The sequence below is a fragment of the Hibiscus syriacus genome, unplaced genomic scaffold, assembly GCF_006381635.1.
Source record: "Hibiscus syriacus cultivar Baekdansim isolate YM2019G1 unplaced genomic scaffold, ASM638163v2 tig00110346_pilon, whole genome shotgun sequence".
Lineage (NCBI taxonomy): Eukaryota > Viridiplantae > Streptophyta > Magnoliopsida > Malvales > Malvaceae > Hibiscus > Hibiscus syriacus.
In genome coordinates, this window is record NW_024062697.1 from 628012 (window position 1) to 634605 (window position 6594).

Here is a 6594-nt window from a genome sequence, read left to right on the forward strand (position 1 = left end):
TTAAAATTTACAATTGATAAAAATAAATAAAAATATATTTTAAAAATCTTCGATCAATAGTTTTCAAATATATATTTTATATAAAATTTAAAAATTTTAACTTTCTAAAAATAGATAAAGGACATCTTTCATTATAGAAGGAGCGAGTATTATTTTTGGGAGCATGAGACGTGGTGTTGGAAGCATATACTCCGCTTCAAAGCCCCGAACCCAACAAACGATCCAAAGGCTTCCCATATTTTCAGTTAAAAATCCAACCCAACAAATTTCTTCCTCTTTATCTCAGATCTTTCCATCTCCGCCAATACAATCTTATTCCACCCTCAGTGCCGTAAACCAACACCAGCATCCTTGGACCTCAAACAAACAAGAAATAACAGTGTTTAGTTTCTCTTTTTATTTCCGGGGACAAAACAGGTAACAGTGGTGTGTTTGGGACTGAAATGAGAAGTGATTGCGTTTTTTATTTTGTTTGGGGTTAGAGACTCAAGATATATGTGGAGAGATAGTAACAGTAAACCTTGGAAAGTCGTGGGAGAATTTGTTGGAAGGGATATTTGATTGTATCCATGAAATCGCAGCGGCTCTGGCTTCTTCTAGTACATATATATATATATATATAAACATTATGGGTATGAATATGATCATGAGTTATTGAGTTAGTTTTGTTTTCTGAACATGAGCTAGAATCTATCACGAAAACAAAGTAAAGAATCTGGGTTTTAATAAGCATGCAGAATGTCTTGTTTCAAGTTTTACCTTGGTCTATGACCCTGCCAAAATTCTGGGTTGCACCTTGCTTCACCCAAACCGTTGAAAAACTTTCAAGGCTTGAGTGAAATTTCATCTCTTTTTTTTTTTTTTTTTTTGATCTTTGAAGTGGAGGCATTTATCTGTGGAGAAAAACAGGGTGCTGTACGTAAGATTATATCCAGAAATTTCAATTCTGACGAGGGATAATCCTCCTATTGCCTGCTTCATCATCCGAGTTGTCTGCTCAGCCGGTGATCGCAAGGCTTTGACTCATCCAGCTATTCAAACCTCAAACTAAAACAATCATCATTTATTGGTACATGATTATAATAAATTCCTTTGATTTGATTTAAGCAATGTTTTTCTTATCCATTTTGATTTGTGATGCTCGAGGTCGATGTTTTCTCTTATTTTTTCTTTCTCGAAAATGTGTTCTGAAGAAAAATGATGCTAACAATTAGAGTAACTCTTTTTAATTAGAAAAAAGTAATATAATTTAGCATATGTCCTCAAACTATAACCCTCATTCTAAATTGGTTCTTAAACTTTTGAATATTCTAATTTCATCCCAAACTATAACTGTCATTTTAAATTATTCTTTAAACTTTTGAACATTCCAATTACATCCCCAAACTGTGACCCTCATTCTAAATTGGTCCCCAAACTTTTGAATCTCTCAATTTCATGCCCAAAGTCATCCAAATATGTAATTAGCTACAAACATAGTTTAGCCTAAATTTTATTTTTCTCAAACATATAATAATATAACTTTCCTTAGCGATTTTTTTTTAATAAATGACATGATTAGTATATACATATAGTTTGAGATGAAATATAAATATTCAAAAAGTTTGGAGACCAATTTAGAATGAAAGTCATAAGTTGAGGATTAATTTAGAATGATAATCATAGTTTAGGGATGAAATTGAAATATTTAAAAGTTAAGGGACTGATTTAGAATAATATTCATAATTTGAGGATGTGTGATGAAATTAACTCTATAATTTTATATCTAACTTAATAAAGAGTTAAATCTCACGTGTTGTCAAAGTACAAGGACTAGTAGAGTAATTTGACCTTATTTGCCCTTTTCTTCACCCTTTAGTTTATTGCATCTGTTTACAGAAATAACAGAGAACCAGCTGAAGAAGAACAACGATTTTGTGTGGCCGATTGATGTTCCTTTCACGGGAAAATTCATTATTGACGTTGAATTTCTTGATCTAAAGATTGCATATCCAAACGTAAGTCTCTTATGCAATTTTTTCCATAGTAAAATAAACCAAAAAATGTTCGAGACTCTTAAGGCAATTGTTTTAAAAGTTCGGGACCCTTAAGGCAATTTTTAACGAGCAAATGGCCGGCTTGTCCCACCCTATTATCATCATGTATTTGGATCGTGTTGTACTCTAAAAATTTTAAATTATCATATATTATATATTTATTTTTATATATTTTTTTTATTAATAATATTCGCTCCTTAAAATTTTATAATATCATCATTTCTAGATATTTTAAAAATTTACTCATAAGATCATCATTTCTAGAAATTTTAAAAATTTACCTATAAAATCACGCGTACGTCTGCTGAATTTATCAACAATTATGTTTTGCAGGGTGGGGGAACCTTTCTCCATTTGGACTCAAGGGTTCACAACAAAGAAATCGAATGAAACAGTTTTAGCATGCCTTTGTCGAATGTTAACGGGAGGGATCAACACCAACATCATCATCAATGTTTCCGGCGGAAGCTTCGGAGCTCATTGAGCCGTTCTAGCATCAAGATCACCAGTTTCCCACAACATGTTTTCGCTCAACCTGCAAGAGAAACAACTATCGATTCTAAACATATCCGACACAACGGTCGAAGTCTGTCGGGCATTCCTAAGGTACATTTACGGGAACATCGAACACGAAGAATTTCAAACTCACCGATTGGCACTTCTCCAGGCAGCTGATAAGTACGATATCCTGAACTTGAAAGAGGCGTGCCATGAGAGTCTAATGGAAGATATCGACGCAAAGAATGTACTTGAGAGGATCCAAAGTGCAAACTTATACCAATTGCATATGCTCAAGTCGAGTTGTATACGGTATCTCGTGAAGTTCGGAAAAATGTATGATATTCGACATGATTTGAATGCTTTCCTGCAATATGCAGATAGGGAGTTCATAGCTGATATATTTAATGAAGTTTTAAATACTTGGAAAGGATTCTAACATTCCACCATTGTTGAACAACCAACTTTTATTTACATAAAGATTGAATTCATCCCGTGTCAATGTACATATTGGTTTTAGTTTCACATGAAGAAGTTATCCTTTCCTTCGTTAACATAACTTCAGAAATAAAATATCATTATCTGGTTCAAATATTGATTTATGTTATGAAAATTAAACATTGGGTTGCAATTTTCTCGAGGGTTGATTTCAAACCCTCTCTTGACAATCTAATCGAAAAAGGAATAATATATGTAAAGGTTGACTAAGTGGTAACTCTCCAAAGGCATTATAACAAAATTACCCACCAACGTTTGTACAATTGATCATTTTGTTCCTATCCTTTTTTTAGGAGCATTTTAGCTCACAAAATACCTTCTGGGTGGAAGTAATTTGTTAGTTAACTAATGTTCAACGTTTCCTATTGATGTAGCAAGTCCATATGTGATGTCATGTCATCAAAAAATATTTTTAAATTATTTTTAAATATATTTTTATAAATTTATATATGTAATTAATTATAATCATAGTTTACACTAAAAATAATTTTGTTGAAGTGGCACCACGCATGAACTTGTCATGTCCGTATGAACTAATAATTTTCATCCAATCAGGGTAGATTTTGCTCCAAAATAAAAAGTTAGGGCTAAAATGTTCTAGAAAGAAAGATATAGGTGTAACACCCACGAGCTGATGCGGGTGACCCGATCCGATCCAGGTGTCACATTAGGGCTACCAGAGCGACCCACAGTAAAAATTCTGGAAAAAAACAAATTCTGTTAAAACACTTATAATCATAAAATAATTTATAAATAGAAAAGTAAAATTTAACAATATTCATAAATAAAACAGCTTCCAGACTCGGATATACAAACAAAATACAAGTTACATTCCCCATAATCACATGCACCGTACTCCACAAGCAACGTCAGTGGAACTCCTTTACTGATGTCAATAGATGCACTGGTATGATTCTTTTAACCTAAAACGATTAGTAAAAGAGTGAGCTTTGGGAAGCTCAGTAATACAAAACTACCATATGATGATGAAGGATATGCAGATAAATGGAAGAATATAATATTTTCTTATTAATTCAGATGTCTACAGGTTTTCGGGATGAACTATGGTTCCACTGGTATTTCCTTCGAGTAACAGTCATGAAGATTTATGTTCATAGGTAACATTTAGAGTACCATGTTTTCAGGAGATTGGAATAGGATGTCTAGTGTTTCCAATTAAAACCAATGAAAATATATATCTTTTTAAAACATAAAATGTTTAAAACATATTTCAAAACCATATAAGAACCCTCCAACCGAACACCATTATGCAGTTCCCCAGAACTGCATCCATAAGGGTTTACCCTAAGCACACAACAAAGGGAGCTACCCTAAGGAAATGCCTTGGTGCCCAAGAGCCTACCCAAGAAAGATCTCGGGGCCTAGGAGCCTACCCAAGGGTCACCTTAGATCCGTAAGGATTTACCAGCTGGATCAGGGCTGAACCTCCATACTATGGAATCCTACCCATATAAAATCCAATAGAAATCAGTTTTAACTGTAAACCATATAATATCTGTATCATGATCCAGTAAAATCTCGTAAACGTGACAATGAAATAAACCATATATCTGCCCTCCAGCCGTACACCATATATAGTCCCATGATTAACCCAAGGGAGTGCCTTGGGGCCTGAAAGCCTACCCAAGAAAATTTCTCGGGGCCTCAGAGCCTACCCAAGGGTCACCTTAGGTCCGTAAGGATTTACCAGCTTGATCAGAGCTGAACCTTTAGCCTACCCAGATAATGTCCCAATAAAATAGTTCAAGTAGTAACCAGTGAAAACAGAAAACCATAGTTCATAAACCAGTAAATTCCATGATTCCATAAATCATGAGCAATCATATTTTTTAGTGAAAACCGTAATTGGAGAACACATACCTTGTTGCCATGGTTCATAAGCCAATAAATTAATAAATTTTGGTAAAATACAATTCAAAACATATAAAATAGCCATGTAGTACATGGGGAACGCACTATAAGATCCAAGTATTTTTCATAGGCACTTAATAGTTATCAGTAAAACATGAAACTTGTGTAATTTGATCGGATTCCATGAACGAGGTTCTATTGAAAGGGATCGATTACTAATGGATCTATTATACATTTAAAGTTGATACTTTAGAACCCCGTTATGATTTAGGTGCGTCACGAAGGTGTTCAGGAACCTTTACATCAGAATAATTTAATATTCAAATTCACTGAGAGTGATTCCATTATTCAGGCCAACAATGGCATTTTATACATTACGATTTCTAATGGATTCTTAGAAACTTAATCTAATAATGATGAATCGATGATTCATGGTATTCAAGATTCATGTCAATTTATTAGGATACCGGATCAACTAGAACTGATCAAATCCCAACATTGTGATAGCTGTCAACCACTTTAATACTGACAGTACTAGTCAAACTGATCATCTTTAGAACCATCGTTGATTTGAGGTTGAGGAACTTACTTATTTCGATGGTATTAGCTCAACTTACGAATTGCAACAGTCTCCAAGATTATCAACGTACTTGAGTTGTATTCCCCAACCTTTTATGGGCGATACAATATTCAGGTTTTCTTAGTGTTTCCAGAATTTATCCAATAACATTCACTTATTTCTAGGTCATGAAGGTATTTGGATAATTTCGTACTCAAGATTACTACAGTCACCTTGAAGCTCTAAGTATTTTAATCTTTTTGGGGTTCAGGTGTATTTCAATCATTTGTATATTAGAGTTACTTTAATATTCCACAACTCGAGGATATTTCGGTAATTTCTTTTCAATCCAATCCTATGTATCTTTTCTGGTAATTTGACAGAATATCCGTTCAAAGTTATTTGAAATTTCAAGATTTAATAATTTTGAATTATCAGGATTTCAAGTCTCATTTGAGCTACAAGTCCCAAGACTACGATACTTGTCAATCATTTGTGGCGTGATACTTCCCTATTATTCATTTCTTAACACTGAATGCACTAGATGAACAGATCAATATCAGGATCATCGTTGAATGGTTCTTAAGGAGACGAGCAAGTATTCCAATGGTATTTATTTCATTTTTGTGTTGCAACAGTATTCCAAAATGTCGACATGATTATTTCATGGTTTAAAACCCTTATGGATGTACAACATATAAGGTTATCAAGGTTCCAGACTTATCCAAGTCATTCATTTAATTCTATGTCATTGAGAGTACTTAGGTCATTTAGTACTAAAGTTTATCCCGGTCACTTCGGAGTTTCTAGAGTAATCAGTCATTTCCCTAATTCGAATACATACAATACTTCCATTTAGTTCAACTTGGTCAGATAGTATAGTCATTTTACACTTCGAGGGTATTTTGGTCATTTTTACCTCATAAGGGTATTTTTCGTAATTTTACCACATAGTGCTATTTTTGGTAACTTCTTATTCAATTAATCCCAATACTTAACCTTTAAAGAGATTAATTAGAATTTACAAGTTCTGAGATTGATTGATTTACCGATTAAATCATTAAACTAAGATTTATTTCCAACCGGTCTACCAATTTCTCTTTTTCGAGTTGTCTGAGTCTTATACAGTGT

General features: G+C 33.5%; 1 pseudogene; it reads left to right on the plus strand.

The window, feature by feature from the left end:
* Positions 1-2358: 2358 nt before the first annotated feature.
* Positions 2359-3012, plus strand: LOC120120729 (annotated as a pseudogene).
* Positions 3013-6594: the final 3582 nt, after the last annotated feature.